This window comes from Sus scrofa, chromosome X (genome assembly GCF_054392235.1).
Source record: "Sus scrofa isolate SSC_HxYL_T2T_F1_AM1 chromosome X, Sscrofa_HxYL_maternal_Yorkshire_Landrace_v2.0, whole genome shotgun sequence".
Classification (NCBI taxonomy): Eukaryota; Metazoa; Chordata; class Mammalia; order Artiodactyla; family Suidae; genus Sus; species Sus scrofa.
In genome coordinates this window covers 100,549,226-100,571,327 of record NC_139401.1, presented here as the reverse complement: position 1 = coordinate 100,571,327, position 22,102 = coordinate 100,549,226, and the positions used below count along the sequence as shown (strand labels likewise).

Below are 22,102 nucleotides of genomic sequence, written 5' to 3'. Positions count from 1 at the left end.
GTGAGACATTATCTGTATTTTGTTTTCTATTTATAATTTTAGATTGAGTTTTTTACTCATTATTTGCTTTATAACTGCATCAGTTGTCATTTAATAAAGGACAGGAACACAATTATGGGAGGCTTTTTAAGTAGACAAAATATTTAGATAGCCTAGATGCAGCTGTTAAGCTCTGCTATTGTAAAATGAAACAACTGAAATAAAGGAATAAAATGTGCTGCATGGAAAAGCCTATATATACTAATTCTACAAATGAGATGAATGAGAAACAGAAATAGCCTGAAGAAAGGAAGTGAGAATGATATTTCACGTCCTATGTATTACCTGTGGTGCACAATCACAACTTAAAAGCATTTGGTGTCACAAGGCTGCTTATTAGAATTGTTTCACCAGGGACATTTTATTCACAGTGGCACTACTGTCCATGTATTTCTTTTAAATCCTTATAAGAAATGGCCTCAGAGATGGCAATTACTGTGAAGTTTTACTTGTAGTTCCTAGTCTTAAAAAGATTTGGGTGAGTGACGGTTTGTCAGAAATGACCTTTGTGGGACAGCTGGACACCTCGGGGGGCACAGAGTTTGAGGTGAGCAATCCCGGGTCATGTCTTCATGTCATGCCATGTTATGAGTATCTAGTTAACTGCTTGAATCTGTTAATAGATGAAACCACATAGAAAGGCTGTGTTGACATAGAAATAAAACTTGAATTCAGCAAACAAAACAGTACCTCACCCCCCTTTTCCCAGTGAAGAAGATTTGGCCTTCCTCATTGTATTTATGAGCAAGTTCAAAAAGTCCTCTTGAGAGATGCAGCCTCTCTACGGGCTCCTGTCTGCACTTATCGTTGGTAGGAATATTCACCCCAGAATGGATCCCACCCTGTCCTGAGCCTGATTTTCCTTGTCACTCCCCTGTAATAAATACTACGCAATATTTGTCTGTGTAATGAATAAGCAATTTGGGAATTAAACAGAATGCAGTGGGGGGGGGGGAGTCCTTTCAATATGCATTGGATAGGAATGTGTTAATTTTAACAAAACATCTGGTGTAAAAAAAAAAAAGTTGTGAATGCAGGACATTTGAGGGGGTTATAGAAGGAGAAGGGATTTACTGTGCTTAACAATTGCCAGTAGTCAGGCCACTTCCAAGCTGTGATTTTGTCAGACTTGGAAATTCAGTTGGATCACATCTACTCAGCCCTTCAGTGGGAGAAGATCCAAATCCAGCTGCAGCAAGGAGCACTTACTGATTAAGAACTAAAGCTCTACCCAGTGTCTCCTAGCTAGTTTTCATTAATATGCTTAATATTACCCTTTGTATATTCTGGGTTAAAAAAAAAAAAAAGACTGCCTTTGTGGTTCATTGGTTGAACTTGTACAGCTGAATCTACAGTAAAAGGTCTTTCTTCATTGGCATCATTTTACTACAGATTTCAGTGTTCTTGCTGTTCTACTTACTTTCTTAATAAGGTAATTCAAACTTAGAATAGTTACTATAGTTTCGAAGCTTGATTGAAAGATGCATTCACTATTTTCTCTAAATAAGCAGCAGTTATAACAGCACAGCTGTAGTCAAAGATCGAATTTATTATAAATCCTGACAGTCTTGCTTCTCAATTACCTCCGGCTAAATGAAGGTTTATTGAGTTCAATTCCACATTTATTGAGCATTTAACTCAGCATGGTACTGCGCTAGGTACTGTGGAGGCACAAAGATGAACAATGCATGATCTCTACCCTCTAGGAGCTTGTAGTCTTGTCAGAGATGTCGCCGAGCACACCCAGAGAACGATGAGGAAGAAGGTCATAAGTGCTATTTAGATGTATAGACCACACCATTGGAAGTAAGAGGAATGAGCTCTGGTTGGATAGACTGGAGAAGGTTTTATAGAAGAACCTTCATGTAAGCCAAACCTCTGTGGACATTTAAGACTCCATTTCAAAAGTGAGGATGTGCATTCTGTGTCCAAAAAAGCTTCCTGAGCCAAATGCAAGGAGGCAGAAGAGAATATGTCATTTGGGGGAGAACAGTAAGTAACCCCAGGCAGCTCAAGCTCAAGCTCTAGTGTGGACAGTGGGAGAGAAAATGATAGACGGGGACTGGATTTTTTTTTTTTTTTCTGAAGCCATCGAATCCCCAATGAAAGATTTTCAGCAGAGTAATAAGGTCATTAGGGAGGACTCTGGCTGCTTGTACATTGGATAGAATGGAAAGGATAGAGAGGAGAGACAGAACTGTGCAGAGGCTAATTTTAAATATCCCAAATGAGAGCTGCCAGAGGCACGAATTAGATGAGTAGCAGGAAGGATGTAAAGAGACATATAACAGAGACATGGGAGTAATAGAACAAGATGAGATCGTATGTGGGGAGTAAGGTAAAGGGAAGAGTTGACAATGGCACCAAAGATTCCTTCTAATGTGATGGGGAGATGGCACAATTGAAAGTAATAGGCAACACAGGAAGAGGTATACATTGGACGCATTGCTGGTAGAAGAGTTATTTTTAATGTCAAACTAATTTTGACTTGGATCTTAGGCTATCTAATTTTCTGAATTGGAGCTTTGAAGACTTCTTTGGCCATGCCCGTGGCATGCTGAAGTTCCCAGGCCAGGGACTGAATCCTCACCACAGCAGTGACAACACCAAATCCTTAGCCGGTAGGCCACCAGGGAAGTCCTGAAGATTTTTTAATTAAAACTTTTTTGAAAGTTGTTTCTTTTTAGGATATGGTAGTGGGTGTGAAGTATACAAATCTAATATATTGTTGTTTTCTTTCACTTCTTTTTTCCTTCCAGTTTTATAGAATTGACACATAGCACTGTTTAAGTTTAAGGGGTGCAGCATCATGGCTTGACTTAGATACATCATGAAATGATTGCCACAATAAGTTTAGTGAGCATCATCTCATCTAGATACAAGAGAAAAGAAAAAGAAAAAAATATTTTTCCTTGTGATGAGAACTCTGAAGATTTACTCTCGTAACAACTTCCATATATCACATACAGCAGTGTTAGTTATATTTATTATGTTGTACATTACATTCCTGGGCCTTATTTATCTTATAAACCAGAAGTTTGTTACCTTTCGACTCCCTTCATCCAGTGCCTCTTCCCTCTCCACCTGTGGTAACCACAGACCTCATCTCCTTTTCCATGAGTTTGTTTTTGAAGTGTAGTTGGCCTACAGTAGTATGTTAGTTCCTGTTGCACAACATAGTAATTCGATATTTCTGTGCATTTCAGAAGGATCACCATGATAAGTCTAGTTACCATCTGTCACCATACAAAGCTAATATGTAATTACTGACTAAATTCCCCACACCGTACATTTCATTCCCGTGACTCATTTATCTTGCAACTGGAAGTTTGCATTTCTTAATCGCCCTCACTTTTTAAAAAGTACATGTTCTGGAGTTCCCGTCGTGGCTCAGTGGTTAACGAATCCGACTAGGAACCATGAGGTTGCGGGTTCGATCCCTGGCCTTGCTCAGTGGGTTAAGGATCCGGCGTTGCTGTGAGCTGTGGTGTAGGTTGCAGACACGGCTCGGATCCCATGTTGCTGTGGCTGTGGTGTAGGCCAGCGGCTACAGCTCTGATTCGACCCCTAACCTGGGAACCTCCATATGCCGCAGGAGCGACCCAAGAAATGGCAAAAAGACCAAAAAAGAAAAAAAAAAGGATATGTTCTTATATTATATGGCATTATTATTCATTATTTCATGTAAAGGCATAATAAAGAAAATAGAGAGACAAGACCCTTGCTATCATTATTTTCTTTTAGCCTATGCTACAAACCAAAACTTAGAAAATAAAAGATAATCTATCTAGTCACTTATGATGGAGCATAATGGAGGATAATGTGAGAAAAAGAATGTATATAGGTATGTGTGACTGGGTCACTTTGCTGTACAGTAGAAAATTGACAGAACTCTGTAAACCAACTACAATGGAAAAAATAAAAAAAAATTTTTTTAAATCCCACTTTAAAAAAAAAGATAATTTGTATAGGCTACGCTTGCTTGAAAAAACATAGGTGCTGTAACATTTGTTAAAGTACAGCTGAACCCTCAAAATTCCTTTTCTAACCAAATATACATTTTGTAGATGAGAAATCTATAAAGAAATAAATGTTTGTAAACACTGGACAGTTGTTATGGAATTTAAATATCTGTACTTATTACCTAAGACTGTCTGGGTTTCAAGGCTGAATTAAAATAGATTCCAGGCTTCCTTAAAGGTAAACAGCACATCTGTTGATTTGTCTACGACAATGGAAAATGACTGAATTTTGTATTATGATAAAAGTCAGCATCTTCCCTTCCATCTATTTAGCAATACTTTGGGGTAATCTTTTCTCCTTTGGGGAACTTTCCAGATGTTTTGTGAATATGATTCCAATTTAGAAGAATTGTTTTTCTATTGTAGCTGACTGATGTCCTAACTCTGAAACTCGTAAGACTGGTGTAATTCTATCCAAGGGGTCCTCTGCGATGTGTGTAGGAGTGCCCTGTGACACTTTGGCTTCCTTGACTGGCCTAGACTCTCCAAAGCTGCCGGTGGGGGCAGTTTTCCTGGAGTCAGTGAATCCAGCTCCTATTTCAGTAGTTTCCATTAACAGTGAAAATAACATTTCCAGGTATCAGCCAGGGTCACTGAGTTTTGAGCAGTGTTCATATAGTGCAATGAAAATGAACAGCCACAAAATGATTTCAGTGGTTCTTTAGGTACAAATGACTGTATTTTCTGAAAGGAAGAGAAGCCCTGAAATGTAGTGAAAAAGACAGGGTGGTTGCTGTAGTACATACACATTGTTAAAAGAACCATTTTCAAATAAAAGATGGCAAACATTTATTTTAGTGCTAATGTGTTGTCATAGTCTAGCATTAAGTTAGTGAAACAACCTTAGACAAGTATCCAATCTGTATCATGACTAACTACATTTGTTTCTTAGTATTTCCTTAGAAAATTAATCTTCAGAATTCCCTGTTGGCCTAGCGGGTTGAGGATCCAGTATTGTTGATGCTGTGGCACGGGGTCAATCCCTGGCCCAAGAACTTCTGCATGCCATGGGCACAGCGGAAAAAAAAAAAAAAAAAAAAAAAAAAAAAAAAAAAAAACAAACAAAAAAAACATCAACGCTTAGTTTTATCCAGGTATGGGTTATGCCTTTTATGATCTTCCATGGGCCACCCCCCACCCAAATCAGAACAACTCTAAGCTGTCTCACTCTGCCCAGCAGTTGGCTTGTGTCTTGTGTTTGCTGACCACCTTAAATATTTGCCTAGACCAGGCAAAATTTTAAAAGTATAATTCTCATTTAAAAAGAATCACAAGTTTATGGTGTCCAGTTGTAAATGATTTTGAAACTGCAGACCCTCTTGTTCCTCTCAGTTTAACAAGATAGAGAGATGACACATATGATCAACCCAGAAGATAAAGAGACCTATTTTTTTAAATTGAAGTATAGTTGATTTAAAATGTATTAGTTTCTGGTGTACAGCGAAGTGATTTAGTTATACACACACACACACACACACACACTTTTTCGTATTCTTTTCTATTTTGGTTTATCTCAGGATATGGAATATAGTTCCTTGTGCTGTACAGTAGGACATTGTTGTTTATCCATCCTGTGTATAATAGTTTGTGTCTGCTAATCCCAAACTCCCAAACCGTCCGACACCAATCCCTTCTCCCCTTTGGAAACCACAGGTCTGACTGTGAGTATGTTTCCATTTCGTAGATGAGTTTGTTTGTGTCATATTTTAGATTCCACATATAAGAGATATCATATGCTATGTCTTTCCTTTTCTGACTTCACTTAGTATGATAATCTCTAGGTCTGTTCATGGTGTTAGAGAAGGCGTTATTTAATTATTTGTTATGGCCAAGTAATATTCCATTGTAGATGTGTGTGGATATTCATCTATCTATCTATCTGTCTATGTCTTTATCCATTGCTGGACATTTAGATTATTTTCATGTCATGGCTATTGTAAATAGTGCTGCTGTGACCATTGGGGTGCATGGATCTTTTTAAATTAGAGTTTTCTCCAGATACATGTCCAGGTGGTTCTATATTTAGTTTTTTAAGGAACCTCCATACTGTTCTCCATAGTGGCTATACCACTGCACCAATTTACATTCCCACCAACAGTGTAGGAAGGGTCCCTTTTCTCTACACCCTCTCCAGCATTTGTTATTTGTAGACTTTTTTTTTTTTTTTTTTTTTTTTTTTTGCTTTTCAGGGCTGCACCTGTGGCATATGGAAGTTCCCAGGCTAGGGGGTCGAATTGGAGCTTCAGCTGCCAGCCACAGCCACAGCAGTACCAGATCCAAGCCACATCTGCGACCTATGCCACAGCTCACAGCAATGCCAGATCCTTAACCCACTGAGTAAGGCCAGGAATCAAACCTGCAACCTCAGGGATACTAGTCAGACTCTTAACCCACTGAGCCACAACAGGAACTCTGTTATTTTCGGACTTTTAAATGACAGCCATTCTGACCAGTGTGAGGTGGTACCTCACTGTAGTTTGGATTTGCATTAAGAGACCGATATTTTAAGAGAGAGTATAGACTTTCTTGTCCAAAACTATTTCGAAGAATTTTTTCCCTATAAAATTTACTGGCTAGCGTTTCACTTTTGTTGGAACATTGACCTATGATTATTTTATTCAGTATTTTTGTGGGACACCTATCAATTTTAGTGTCCCAAATTTCCTTAAACACATTTCGTGGCTCTGATATTTCAAGACTTCTACAGAAACTAGAAATTTGGGGGCCATTTTTTTTAAATTGTATTGCTCTGATTTACAATTCTGTATATGCCAAGAGGGAGTCTTACCATGTCAAACCAAGCAAAATTAGCAGAGTACCCATCCGTGATGAGAAAGTTTGGCATGTCTTAAGGGAAACCGGTACGAATCCAGGAGCTTACAGTATAATTAGAGGGTCAGACCTAAACTTGTGACAGGGTAACTAGGCCTCTCGGGCAGTGAGCCATGCTCACAGAGGGAGCTGGAAGATTGCCCCGTGCTAGTGAAGTGAGAGCCAGTGTGGAGGTGTGAGGAGTAACAGCGTCAGGAATACTTCCTTTGGACAGTGATGCTACTTTGTTGGGCTTTCATCTGCTCTTTGTTTCACAAGGACTGACTGTTTAGGTTTCCCAAGGGCTTTGTTGCTTCACCTTCGATTGTGTTTGTTCTGATGTGTAGGTCTCTAATCTAAGGGCCATAAGCTTTTGTGGTGGTTGTTCTTTCTCCCCCTTTCTTACAGCTAGACATAACCCAAGGTCTTAAAAGTTTACTTCTTCAGGTCAGACAGTAAGTAAGTGACTGAACTCAGTCAGGAGGCTTGAGCCATATTTCTGAGTCAGTTATTAGTGATCTCCCATAAGGCTTGTACTCAGAGGTCTTTGAGTGTGACCGTGACTGTAGGCGAGTAGCCTAGCAACACCAAAGTGAAAGTCAGACTCCCCAATTCAAAATAATTGCAGGAAGTCCAGTGTGATCAATAAAGAATGAATGTAATATTTCTTGTAAAAATAGTTTTGCTTATTTTAGTGGCATAGGTAACTCAACAAGGGCTGGCTGTTGCCAAATAGCAATCGTCCAGAGATCTGCTTTTTCACACACACACACACACACACACACACACACACAAAATGTGTAATTATGATGTTACAGTGCATGTAGATGGTTAATTCCAAAGTTCTGAAAATAGTTTCTCTTTCAGCAAATCCTGTACTTCTCTTCCAGCCTTAATTACAAAGTTGATTTGCTTAGCGGAGCAGACCTTTCTTTTCCTGTCAGCCTAGGTCTGTTTGAATTAGCACAGATTTTGAATTAGTGGAGCTCAAATTAATGACGTTTTATTCTGTTACGAAGAGTTTGTTTTCCATCACTGATAATTATTTCCAGGAAAGTTAAGTCCACAGAAAATATTCTCTCAGTTTCCTTCACGTTGTTTACCAAAGTCTAAGAAGAAGTGGCTTTTAGTTACACGGGAGAGGGAGAGGCCATGGCAGTAGCAAAGGAAAATGCGGTGCTACACCCTGGTCTCTCAGATTTGTGGAGCAGGTTCTGAGCAGCATTCTAAACCAATATTATTTCTCATAAAAGGCACAGCAGACCTGGGAATTTTAAATTCTAATGTGATTGAGGGAACGTGTGCTGGTGCATACTAATGCTTTAACCCCCATCAGCCCGGCGGGTTGTCAGAACCTCTTATAATGGACGAGCCTTCTGACAGCCCCGCCCGAGAGGCACCAGAGGTCCACCCGTCTTCTCCAGAGTCAGCTCTTCTCCATGTAGATCATTCTCATGGCCTCTGAGGGTTGAGTTTCAACAAGTCCCCTTTCCCCCTTGGACGCTTACTCACCTGAAATCCTACAGAGAACCGGAAGAGTAGGCGGAGGATTTTTTTTTTTTTTTTAATTTGTGAACTGATGTCTCATTTCTTTCAGACCCGTGTTCATTTAGAGAGACTGTTATCTTGTGCTTCTCTTCTCTGTGCCTGCCCTTGCTGACTTGTGATTCATCCAGTTCATAAGATGTTCCTTTATAAGAAGGTGTGAAAGGCATAAAAATAGACGAGGAATATGAGTCCCTATATGTTCCAAACTATAGCAGAATAGTAGTAATAATCACCCCGCAAACATAAGAGGCCATTGAGCTTCTCCAGGTTGCAAAGCATCTGTGTTTTCCTCAGGGGAAAGGCCTGTGAGATCAAAGCAACTCCGTAACTCTATCAGGGAAGTAGATTATTATCTATTTATAGCAGTCCGTGAGTTTTAGACAGAAAAATGTTGCCAAACCGTGCCGCACTATGAATGCACAGTAATCTAACTAGAGACTCAAAACACCAGTTACCACCTTCTAAATGAACAGCATTTAATAGATGCTAAGCAGAGGAAAACACATTTCAGTGGACAGTTAATTAAGTCGATGAATAAAAGGATATTTAGAGCGTAGGGGAACGTTGACTGTTTAATAAAGTAAATAATAAATGTTTATTATATTGCCAATAAATGTTTATGAAATACGTGACTATACAAGACTACCTTCCTGTATCCTTTCTTTCACTCATTAAACGTGTGCTCACTAGCTGCTGAATGCTAGGCATTGGGTATACAATGGTGAGCAAAAGTGGGCACAGTCACTGATGGCCTAATGAAATTATGTATATAATACACACACAGATATAAATAGTCAAAAACCTATCGTTTTTTAAATTTAAAGTACAGTTGATTTACAGTGTTGTGCCAATTTCTGCTATACAGCAAAGTGACCCAGTCATACATACATATACATTCCCTTTCACATACTATCTTCCATCGCAGTCTATCCTAAGAGATTGGATATAGTTCCCTGTGTGCTACAGCAGGACCTCATGGCTTATCCATTCTAGATGTAATGGTTTGCATCTACTAACCCCAAACTCCCAGTCCATCCCACTCCCACCTTCTCCCCCTTGGCAACCACAAGTCTGTTCTCTCTGAGTCTGCAGAAACCTAGTGTTTAACTTGAGTTTCTATAGGGCTTTGCTTAGCCTGGTAGATTTTCTGTGTATAGGCTAGAATCCATAAAGTTAAAAGCAGTAAGGTCCTGTGAGTTTAAGCGCCTTTTCCTTTCTCTCTCTCCCTCTCTCTTTTTACATCTCTTAAATGTGACTTAGTTTATGAGACTTGTACTTATCATTAGGTGCTCTGAGTTGGCTCATGTAAATGCCAGTTGTGCCATAGTGAAAGTTTTGTGAAGCAAGGTGCTCCACAGGACCGCAACTGAACATACCATGCCCCTATTGTAGACTTGTACTTGGCACATAGCAAGCACTCAATAAATAGTTGGGGAATTAATTAGTTCATGGTCAGAGATGTTCTCTTCCATCAGTAATCATTAGGGCCACCACTTATTCATGGCAAGTTTTGCTCCTGTGGGGGACAAGGCTATTGTCACATGACCATAATTTAAATTGCATGGCTTTTATCCATTGCATTTTTTCCATCCCTAAATGATGCTGTTTCCTTTTAGTATCTATTGTGGTTTTCCTAATATGTACTGAAGTACAGAATCAGCAATTGCCGTTATTTCAGCAGCATATTGCAGAGCTTTTCCAACATATTTTATTACCCCATGTGCTTGTCTCATGGAAACAAAATCAAAGTAGGACCTTTTCAATAGGAGAGTTAAGTATTTTTCAATGGTATTAGAAAAGGAAACTATACAAGTTTTTCTTTGCCTTTGAAAATTAGGTTTATCAAGATATAAACCAAACAAGAGATGAAGAGTTAAAATATCTGTTAAAATTTCTGCTTGATCAGGCTCATTTAAAGCCTGTTCGTTGAAAGGACTAAAGTAAAATCTGTTCCAGGTTAAGAGATATGGAAGTACGTTGACTTAAGGTCCGAAGGCTCTAGCAGTACATCAAGAACCACATATTTCTCCCATGCTGGATCTAGGCATGGTGGTGTCCTATTTACTTGAAAGGGGGTGTTGAAGTTATCTTGCCCTGACCAGCTTATAGTTTGACATATTTAGATACATGCAACCACAACATAATGTCTAACTTATAACAGGGACAGATTCTCTAGATGTGAGAGTTTGATAAAAGGGAATTAAATACCCCATTTAAAAAATGTTTAACTTTTCTGTTGAGCAATCCTTCTGTGTAGCTCAGCAGCTAGGGAAAAATGATGGGCGAGAATGGGTGGATTGGACTGCAAGGGGAAAAGAACAAGGGAGAAAGCACAAGGAGGAGAGAGCAACACCTCCTAGGAGTGTGTAAGAATAAAGAGAGATGAGGAGGGAGTGGATTAGAAATGCAACAAGAACCTGCTGTGTAGCAGAAGAAAATCTACTCAATAGTTTGTAAGAACCTATATGGGAAAAAAGAATGGATATATTTATATGCATGACTGTATCATGTTACTGTACACCTAAAACGAATACACACCATTGTAAGTCAACTTTACTCCAATAAAATTAAATTAATCAAAAGAAATGCAAAGGAGGCCAGTAATGAAGACTGTGTTTGCCACCCTCACAGTGTGTGTGCTCTGCTGCTCCCCCACCCTTATCTGCTCACTTTATAGACTCTGCGTGACTTCAGCACGCTGACAAGTCCCAGGGGCCAGGCAGTGTTGCGTTATGCTGGGAAGCTCCTTGCTTGATTTTTCTAGTTGTTCCTGGTGCCTTTGGCATCATTTTCTTTTTCCTACTCCGTACATCCCTTCTGGAGGATTATTGGATTAGGACAGAGTCGGTCACCAAATGTGTGAAAGAATGACAGAGAAATGAGCGGGCGGGAGACAAGGGAAGTCAGGGAATGCAGCATAGAAGCCCCGACTCGACTCCTCAGTAGCTCTTTGACTTTGGGCACATCACTTTCTGCTCTAGTTCCCCTAAATGTCAAGTGAAGGGTGTGGACTAGATGGTCTCTAAGTGCTTGTAGCTCTGACATTTCATGACTCTGTGACTAGAGGGGTCTTGTTCTTGGAGGAACACCTATTAAGATTTTAATATAATATAGCATGAGCTTTGTGGACTTCATGGGGCTATTTTGAGTGTCCTTTGGGATAAAAGATGCAAAGACCCTTTAGAAATTCTATGAAGAATCATATACAGCAAAGATGATCTGAATGATTTAAAGGAAACGTTCCCCCCAGACATCACATAGTGATACAAATTAAGGTCGTTCCATTTAAATGAATGTAAGGAAAGTTACAGAGGCCTTAAAGAGAACCAGCCCACTGGAAAGTATACAAGTCAAAGATACTGATTCCATAAGCATTTTGCGGTTAAGCCCCTGAGCCGCTGGGGGTGAGGCCCTTGACTTTTCAAGGTTACCCTAAAGACCCCAGAAAGAACCAGGCAGTGGCTCATGTGCCTTTCTCTGTATCATCAGCCCTCTACTCCCCAGAGGCTGAACTGGAACATTAAAACCAGCTCGGAAGGGAATGGGTCATCGTGACCCAATGGCAGCTGCCTTGCACACTGGCCTGGTGGAGGCGGCAGCATACAGTCTTATCTTCATGTTCTCATCTCTCCCCCAACCCCCATTCTTTTCTTTCATCTCCTCCTTGCGACATTTTACAATTTTTTTTCTTCCTTACTTTAGTAGAGTAAGAAAAGGGGGGAAAAGAGGAAAGCATCCAGAAGGTGGGGCAGGGGAAGGAGAGAAGGACAATCAAGATGAAAACGTCTCAGTTGAGGCCATGGGGAGTGCTGGAGCCCTCCTCTCTCTCTCTGTCTTCGAGTTGACGAGTTGATTTCGTACCTCATATTCAAGACTGACTTAAGCCTTCTCCTTTGTTACCTTTAGTCTCCTGTCAGTGACATCCGAGAAAATCAGAGACAGGCCATACCATAAGAACCGGCATGCATGCTAGCTCTCAGCAGACCTGTGCCACCTAGGACTGGCAAGAGTTTAAGAAAGGACAGTAAACCCATGGGCAAGACCGAACCACACTCACAGGGCACAGAAGTCAGAGTGCCACCATATGTTTTGCAGTTTACAGAGTTCATTTTATAGATTTGATTACCATGGAAAGAAGGAAGGGAAAAAAATTGCATGACTCTTGTGGTGGGTATGAGAAAGCTTATTCATTCACATTGGAAAAGCAAAGTTAAAAATCAGAAACAGGCCCGCCAGCCTAGATATGTCCAAAACGAGTACTTTGGTAACGCTATTATGACTTCCAGTAGATTAAATTTCAAATTGTGGAAAGGCTTCAGAATAAGGGAAGGCTTAGTGTCCCACTAATAGGGCTTATTAAATTTAGATAAAACAGATGTTTTTCAGTGACAGCAGCTCTGAATCACCAAGATCAAAATGGAGAAAGAAGAGAACAAAAACAAGCCAATACTTTCACTGAAAAAGTACTGTTTATCTTAGTTGTAGAACCTCCTCACACTTATAACCTAAAGCATCCAGTTAAACCCCAGGAGAAGAAGCGTTAATTGGGGAAAAAATTCCTTAGAACTGATTGTGCATATACTGAAGTTGATTTGCTAGCATTCTAGAGGTGTGACTGTGAAAAGAGAATGAAAAAGAGGCAAGCATCCCAGCGTTCAAACGTCAACTTTTTAACCTGGCATTGGCTTTTTTGTTTGTTTGTTTTGCTTTGCTTTGCTTTTTAGGGCCTTATCCACAGCATGTGGAGGTTCCCAGGCTAGGAGTCAAGTTGGAGCTGTAGCCGCTGACCTACACCACAGCCACAGCCACGCCAGAACCGAGCTGCGTCTGTGACCTCCACCTCAGCTCAGGGCAACGCCGGATCCTCAACCCACTGAGCGAGGCCAGGGATTGAACGCACATCCTCGTGGATACTAGTTGGATTCGTTTCCGCTGAGTGGTGATGAGAACTCCCTTCCTTGTTATTATGACCTTGAGCAAGTTGTTTAATCTCAGTGAACTCAGTGAACCTCGGTTTCCTCATCTACAAAATGGGGCTGTTTGGAGGACTCAACAAGATAATACATGTAGAGCTTCTGGCTCACGGTAGGTGCTCCAAGATATTGACTCTTTTGTTTTTATAGCTCTTTTGGCTCACAGTGTTCTAAGTATTTTAAGACCAGTTTCTTGGAACTTGATTAAGGGCTTTAGATTAGCAGTTTCCTAAGAGGGTTGCAGCCAGATGATCCATCGTAGGGCAGGAAAAAAAGATTGGAAATATTGTTGATGACCTTTTTATCTAAAATGTAAGAAGGTACTGAAACGCCACTCACATTTAATGTCTAGATTGACCCTGGTGCTCTCGTTTGGTCTATGTCAGTGGGTCACTGTCACATGCTCTAAGCGAGGGATCTTGAAGAAAGCGTGAGGGCCATGATTTGATAAGAGTCGATAGTGGCACACTCCTTCTTTCAGTCAAGTCTCCGCATGTTTCAGTTTACGTGCCCGGTGAAGTAGATTCATGGTTCTTAGTATTATCTTCAACCTGCGGTTTCTTTGCCGAAATCTTCTTAAGCCACTTGGCCAGTGTGCATAGGTTAGCTACAGCTAGATAAAGCCACTCAGGATGGACAAATGGCTTAAGAAAATTCCTGCAAAGGAACAACAGAGTGATGATAATAGTCATATTACAGGCGCAAGGAAAGGAAAAGAAAAAGGTAGTGGTAGCTGTCACTTCTGCAAGTCACCGCCTAACTTGGCCACATCATCCAAGGAAAATGAAGATAATCTAATCTGATCTGACAAGGTGTCAGCCCCCGAATAAGAAGGAAATCATCAAGAACATTATTTGAAATATATATTTATACCCACTGTTTTGAACAAGAAAGCTTAGTCTGTCCGTGCTGTTATTGGAATATATTAGCTGTATATGACAGTAGAACATGTACGTACCTTAAAAATACACATATTGAGGATGTGTGCCCAGACTTCTTTTCCTGATAAGAATGTTCAGCCAAAACAGTGTGGAGACCACTGGGTTAGATGAGGAAAGCATGGAGCTTCTCATTTCTCATTCTGTGTCTGCTGCTTAGAGAGTGTTTTGTTTTGTTTTGTTTCCTAAGGATTTTGTTGGAGCATAACCAGTAAGATAGAGAATAACATATCTAAATCCACTGAAGACAAATTGAGCACAGTTCAGGGAACTACATCTCTTGGTAAACATTTTTTGGTATGGAAGTAAAAAGCCAGTCCCTGCCCTGGAGATGTTTTAAAATCTTAATCAGGAAAACTAAGACTTACAAAGAAACATATGAATGCATGGCTGCAGAATAATGGCAATTCTTGATGAGGTAGAGCCTTGCTTGATGTAAAAGATTTTTACTGGGGCGGGGGGGAAATGTGCATACATTTCATTTCTGTAAGTTTTCCTGCAATTTTGGGTCACTCGGTAACCAGTAAACCAGTAGCAGAGTGTAAAACAGATCCTTCCAGAAAAGACATTAGCCTTGTCTAATCATTCCTCTCAGCATTCCCATCAAGGTCCTTACACATATTCATATATTATTTTGTAGTCTACTTACTATTCTTATATGCTCGTGGCTCTTCACATAATAAAAGGCATATAGCAGGTGCTCAATAAATATTTTGAAAATGAAAGAAGATGAGACAGCAGAACCTGAAAGGGTAGCCATGATCCCCTTTAGATGATCACAGTAAATTCCTAGAGTAGGGAGCTCCCGTCGCAGCTCAGTGGTTAACGAATCCGACTAGGAACCACGAGGTTGCGGGTTCTCGATCCCTGGCCTTGCTCAGTGGGTTAAGGATCCGGCGTTGCCGTGAGCTGTGGTGTAGGCCGAAGACTCGGCTTGGATCCCACGTTGCTGTGGCTGTGGTGTAGGCCAGCGGCTACAGCTCTGATTCGACCCCTAGCCTGGGAACCTCCATATGCCGTGGGAGCGGCCCAAGAAATGGCAAAAAGACACACACACAAAATTCCTAGAGTAGATTACTTGTTTAGATTTTCTCAAGGTTGAAGGGTCAGTCTTAGTCCTGGGGCTCCATTCCTTGCCCCAGAACTATGATATACAGGCAGCCCTGTGGGCATAAACTTGACAAATACACCCATGAGCAAAGTTCTTTGACAGCCACTATTTATTGGGTACCTGGTGTATGTAAGGTACTTATGCAAGTATTACTACTTTGTCTACTTGTCACAGTAGCTCCATGAGGTAGGTACTGTTACTATCCCCATTTTAGAGTTGAGGAAATGGAGGCTGGCACAGGTTAAGAGACCTGCTCAGATGTCACACAGCTGGTGAGCGATGGAGCCAGGATCCAGATATAGCGATGTCTGGCTCCAGAATCCAAGCTCTTGACCATTGTTCTATAGGACTGTGAAATGGGGCTCACGTATTAATGATAACTTCAATTTTGCATTTTTACAAGCTATATTTATTGGCAGTAAGTCGTAGGGAACTGTTGTTACACCTTGGAGAAATGCTTTTGTTGATCCTGGGGAAATAATACTTGTTCAGGGTTGTGGAGGTTTTTCTAAATGCTATGAGAAAAGCAATAAAATTTACATTTAATTCAATTTCAGAGGTAGTTTAGTTTTATAGCATTCTAACTTAGAGAACTCAGGGATTAGATCCCCAGAAACTTTGAAAAGCTATGTCAGGTTATTTTTGTGTTTACAGCCTCTTAAAAGTAGAGATAATCTCATGTTTTCAAACTTCCCAAGTCAAATACCCCAAGATGGAACTTCTCGGTAGTCATACTGTAATCTGTTTTCCATAGCCACGGATTTTTTTTTTTAATTGCCAAAACTATTACGAGCACTGTTGTAATACTGTATAGTAATGAATGACCCAAGTCATATTGAGTCTTAAAGATGAACCTGAATCATAAAGAGAAAATTACATTATGTTCCTTATACTCTGGTAGAATATATTCTGAAAGATTTTCATCAGAAAAATAATTAAAACAAAAACCAGTTTCTAGCAGTACATTTCACAAAACAGGATAGAATAAATCCAGAAAGTCTGCAGGGAAGGCATTATGTGAACATTACATGGGGGAAAATGTGGAATACCTGCCACACACACTAAACGTTTAGCCATCTGTTTCTTCATGTACCTTGTATTTTCCAGTTGTAGTTCTGCTCCGCTAAATCAAATTCACAGCCTCATCTCCGAATTGAGAGGTGAGGATCTTGTGACTTAGGAGGCAGATTCTTGACAGTATTGCTCTGGTCATCACAGCGTGCAGCCCCGAGAGTATTTTTCCCTCCTGGTGGGCAGCTGTGGCTGTCGCAGAGAGTAGAGGCTTTTAAGAATTCAAGATGAGAGCAGTTCCACAACTGTAATCGGAGGGCAGGAAGGGATAACACACTAAAGCCTAAGTGAATCCTATAGGATAGGAGCCAGATAACATATATGCATACGCCTGGCACCCAACACACTTCATCTTTCCTTCCCTCTTACCTCCCACTCTTCCTTCGTTGCTTTCTCTCTTTGCCCGTTGGTGTGTGCGTGTGTGCTGTCTTTTTTGAACTTTGCTTCCCACTTCTTTTTCCTGCTTCTTATTTTCTCTCCTTTCTTCCTTTATGTCCATAGTCCTTTTTTCTTCTCCTTCTTCCTACTTTCTCTTTATTTTGTTCCATACCTTAGTTCTTTCCTTCATTCTCTGTTCATTACCCCTCAAATCACATTAAAAAGTACATTACTGTTCATGTATTTTCATGTTAATGTTCATCGAGCAGAAAGTAGGTTGTATTCATGACTCTAAAAGGGAAAAACCATCTCCCAATTAAGTAACACTTTACACATGGCTTCCAATTAAAAATTCCCTGTTTGGGATCACAGGTCTCACCAAAATTAGGTTCCCTTCCTTCCTCCTTAACCATGACCATGTCCTTCGTTGCTCCTCTCTACCCTTAGGTTTCATGAATAGCCACTTTTTGGCATTCTGTTTTGTGTCTCTTTTTTTTTCCCTTGGGAAGCTAAAATTGCTGCTTGATGTGACAGAGAGGCTAAGGATAATTTTTCAGATTGGGGTTTAGGATCCTACTCTTCGGTGTTTCTGGAGTTCACACATGCCGCATGTGCATTTTGTTCTAGAAGCTCTGATGAGGAATGGTAGAATTTCCAGATGATTGAAACCCTTCATGAAAAAAACTTTTTTTTTTTTTTAAATTTTAAGAGTAAAGTAGGCTCGATTTGCTTTTCTTCACCTGTCCACTCAGGGATTTAATTTTGGTTTTAATTACTTCCTTGACCTGAAAAAATGATTGCCTGTAATGTGAAGCCCTTCTCAGTGTGGTAACTTTCCACTGCTAGCTGACGAGGGTCATCAGTATTTTGGAAAGTGAAGGAATAAATGGAATAAATGAACAAGTGAATGAACGGCTCCCCAGCTAGCCTCACATCCTTTCTGCTACATGCTACATTGTTTACCATGAGGCTTGTAATATCTAAAGCTTTGTCTCTTTTTAGCTGTTTTGTTTTGTTTGCCTCCCAGTTTCCAGGTACTGTCACAAACCCTTTGGTTCTTTGTTAGCTAAACTCCTCATTCCCTTTTTTATGTTCATTTTCATTAAAGTGCTATTTAACATTAGATATTAACTTTGACAGATGTTAATGCTGCTTCTCAATTAAGTGAAATATATTCTTGGGAAGACGCCAATTTGAACTGAATATATTTGAATTTGGTATGTGAATTAAAGTGTTGTTTAAACCTTAGCCATCCATCATGTGGAGCAGCCGGCAGGTTTTTGTACATAAGCGGTTTTTCTTTTTTTTCCTTAGCAATATTTAAACATTAGAAAATGGCTTCCTATTGTAGCAAAGAGAACTTCATACAAATTTACCATAAGATCTCTTTGTCAGTCCCTTAGACTGCCTAGAATTTCAGTTGGCAGACACGACTTTGATATAAAATGCTTTCCATGGACAGTATTAATATTTTAAAGTCCTTTTTTGCTCTTGCATATTTCCAGTAGACAGGAAGTCTAGCTCTGTTTACCCTTTGGCTACTAATGAATGCTATTAAATTATTATTTATCTTCTTTAGGCAGAGCCACTGCAGGTATGAGGTCAGAATTGCCTAGTAAGGCGAGCATTTCATTTAAAAATTTTTAAAAAATTATAATCCAGTCAAAGGTGGCAACTAAGGTACGGATCCTAGAAAGAATTGTGAACTTGAGTCCGAGGATCTGGGTTGTAGCCCCACCTGTGTCACTAACAAGCTGGGTCACCTCGAGCAAGTCACTGCTCTGACTGGACAGCACACATCCTCTGTAAAGGCTCAGCGGCCATATCGCATGGTCTGTGCACTAAAGAGAGCAGGGCTGAGGGAAGCTGAATCCTCTGTTTATCAGCATTCACCCCAGCCTAGCAGCTCTGAGGTCAGTCTCCAGCCGCATTTTTCATCTTTTTAAATAATCCCTTAAATCCTTGCTAGGCTTTCACTGCTAGTTCTTTTCCCTAGGAATTTGCATTTAGAGATATTGAGGGCTTCCTGCCTTTTGAAATTTGTTTATGCGCATGAATTTAATGAAAAGTTAACTTGGAGTTGATGAAAAAAATGCAAGAATTAAAAGTCTTATTTGAATGAGTGTTCCTGTAAAATCAGACTGTTTCCATCATGATTAATGTACCTTCACTATTTCAGAGTTTTGAAGTTAATTCATTTGAGTGTTGGTATGGTGAGGCATGATTGTGATTTTATCTTAATTAGCCATGCCAGCATTCTCCCACTCACTCTGTGCTCGAAACATTTCTTTTTATTAAAAGCCCCAAATGATTGAGCAACAGGCCCCATCTCATAAGGAAAGCTTGCTAGCCTGATCCTCAGTTATTTAACTGTTTTAGGTACTTGAAATTGCATTCATTTGACTTAGTTTAAATTGCACTGAGCTAAAATGTACCTTTAATTGGCTTGCTAGGAAATAAAAATGATGACTTTCCTCAAAATGTTGAGAAAGTAAATGTATGGCAACTTCAGGTATATTGTTTTAATGTAAAAGCTAGAGCTAGATGCAAAAACAAAAACAAAAAAAAACAAAACCCTCTTCATTGAAAAAACCCTCTTCAGTTCACTGTAATGAGAAAGGAAGACAATAACAAGTGTGGGCCAGGATGTAGGGAAATTGGAACCCTCGTATATTGCTGGTGGGAAGGTAGAATGGTACAGCCACCGTGGGAAACTATTTGTTGATTCCTCGGAAAGTTAAACATAGAATTACCACATGACCCAGCAATTCCACTCCTTGGTATCTACCCAAGAGCAATGAAAACATGATTGTCCGCACAAAAACTCCTCATACTCATGAATGTTCACAGCTGCATCATTCATAGTAGCCCCAAAAAGTAGAAATACTCCAAATGTCTACCAACAGGTAAATGGATAACAACATGTGATAAGTTCACACAATCGAGTATTATTGGGCAATTAAAAGGATGACACACTTTTATAAAATGTAACATCAAATTTATCAAAAAGAAAAAAAGAAATTTAAAGGATAAAGTACTGATACATGCTACAACATGGATAAAACCTCAAAATACATTATCGCAAGGGAAAGCAGCCAGACACAAAGGGCCATGTATTGTATGATTCCACTTATACAAAATGTCCAGAGCAGGCCAGTCCGTAAAGATAGGAAGTAGATTAGTCCTTGGCAGGAGCTGGGGGAAGGGGAGAATAGGGCCTGACTCCTAACAGGTATAGGGTTTCCTTTTAGTGTGATGAAACGTTTTCAAATTGAATGGTGGTAATGATTGTGCAATTCTGAATATACTAAAAACCATTGAACTGTATACATTAAAAGGGTGAATTTTATGGTATGTGAATTATATGTCAATAAAGCTGTTCTACCTCAAAAACATCAAGCGACTGTGTTACTATAATTGTTTGAAATTATAAAAGTGTATTTAAATTACATGTTTGCCGGGGGATGGGAGGAGGGAGGAATGGGGAGTTCTTGCTTAATAGGTGCCCTGTTTCCATTGGACAAGATGAAAAAGTGCTGGAGATGGATGGTGGTGGTGGTTGTACAATGATGTGAATGAATTTCATCCCACAGAAATGTACATTTAAAAAAGGTGAAAACAGTACATTTTATGTGATGTATATTTTACCACAATAAAAAAATCTATAACCCTAAAAAATCATATTTTATATTATTCTAATGTATAAGGCCTTTTCCTCCCTCTTTTTTTCTTTTTACAAGGAAAATTGAAAGCGCGACTGGCCTTTGGGTTTTTAATGCGTGGGGTTTTTCTGGGCTATGTTTTAGAGCTTCTCTCCTGTGTGTGTGTCAGGGGGGCTGTGCGGGGGGCGAGGAACATTATACACATACCATATATGTCTTTATCTTGGCTTTGAATGAGAACTTGAAAATATTTTTTTAAACTTTATTTGCCAGTTGGAAAATAAAAGTAGCCAAACTGTAGGAAAATTTTTGTTGTTAAGTTGTAAAATAGTGAAATGTTGTTCTCAGAGTATAAATTATCACAGATTTCCTGATTTTCTTGGTTCATCTTGGCTCCTTGAATGGGGAAAACATGTATCCTTTCTATATAACATCTCTGTCTTTCTATAAGCATTTTCCCCTGTATAGCATGATAGATTGAGCACCAAAATGTATTGAAAATACTCACAGACATAGGGCGATATTTGTACGATAGAGCGAGTTTCTCAATGCAAAAGAAAGGATGGAAAAAAAGAAAATCCAGCAATGAAGAAGTCACTGAAAAAGGAATTAAATTCTTTCCAAAGGTCATGGAACTTTGTTATGACCCAAACAGTTTGTAGGCTCTAAATTTGTAACCTCTAAAGATTAATCGGTGGAAACATTTTCTAAGCCTGGCTCTACAATATAGGATATTTGAAGATTGGCGGCACAAATGCCAGCAGTGCCATTAATATGGTGTGCAATCAGAGGTGTGTTTGCTTTCTTGACCAGGAAAGAAAACTTCTTTTAGAAGTACAAGGAGCACACAGTGGTGTGTGTGTACGTGTGTGTGTGTCTATCTGTCTGTCGGCATGTCTTTGTGTTTTCTGTCTATCCTACGGTTGTGGGAAAAATTAATGATCTTCTAACACTTTTGTCCTTTACAGTGGGGTTTTTCTAGAGTTTGGGACTGTGGTACCCTACCCTTGATTGCAGGCTCCAATCAGAGCTGATGTACTCAGACATCCATTGATGTGATTAATGGTCTCCTAATCATAATTTTATTTCCTAGATTAGCCCCTGTTTCCTGTAGTTTCACAGTTTTTGAGTCATATCTTGAATAATCCTTTATAGGGGGCCTGAAATCTTTGTATTTTTAGTCTGTAATTTACATGATTATTTTCATTTTCTTTGATTTCTTTCGCTTGAAGAAGTTAAAATTTTGATCTTTTTTTTTGAACTCTTTAAGTGCTGTTCTGTGGTAACTGGCCAGAGTAGTAAGACCCTTTAACAACATGAAATGTACATATATATATATATATATATATATAATACATGTGTATATAATATATACACATATAATATACATATATGTGTATATAATATACGTATATATAATATTATATATTTCCCCCCCCACCAGCACTAGATCCAGACGTCTTCCCCCAAGTTTCCACTACTGTGGCTTTTATTCTCCTCAGATGTAAAATAACACATTCTCAGAGTCTACACGTAACAGGGACGTATA

At 39.5% G+C, this 22,102-nt stretch overlaps 1 protein-coding gene across 8 annotated transcripts in view; it reads left to right on the top strand.

Moving 5' to 3' along the window:
* AMMECR1 (AMMECR nuclear protein 1) overlaps positions 1-22,102 on the top strand; it is a 115,262-nt gene that overhangs the window by 69,539 nt on the left and 23,621 nt on the right. The window lies entirely within an intron of this gene.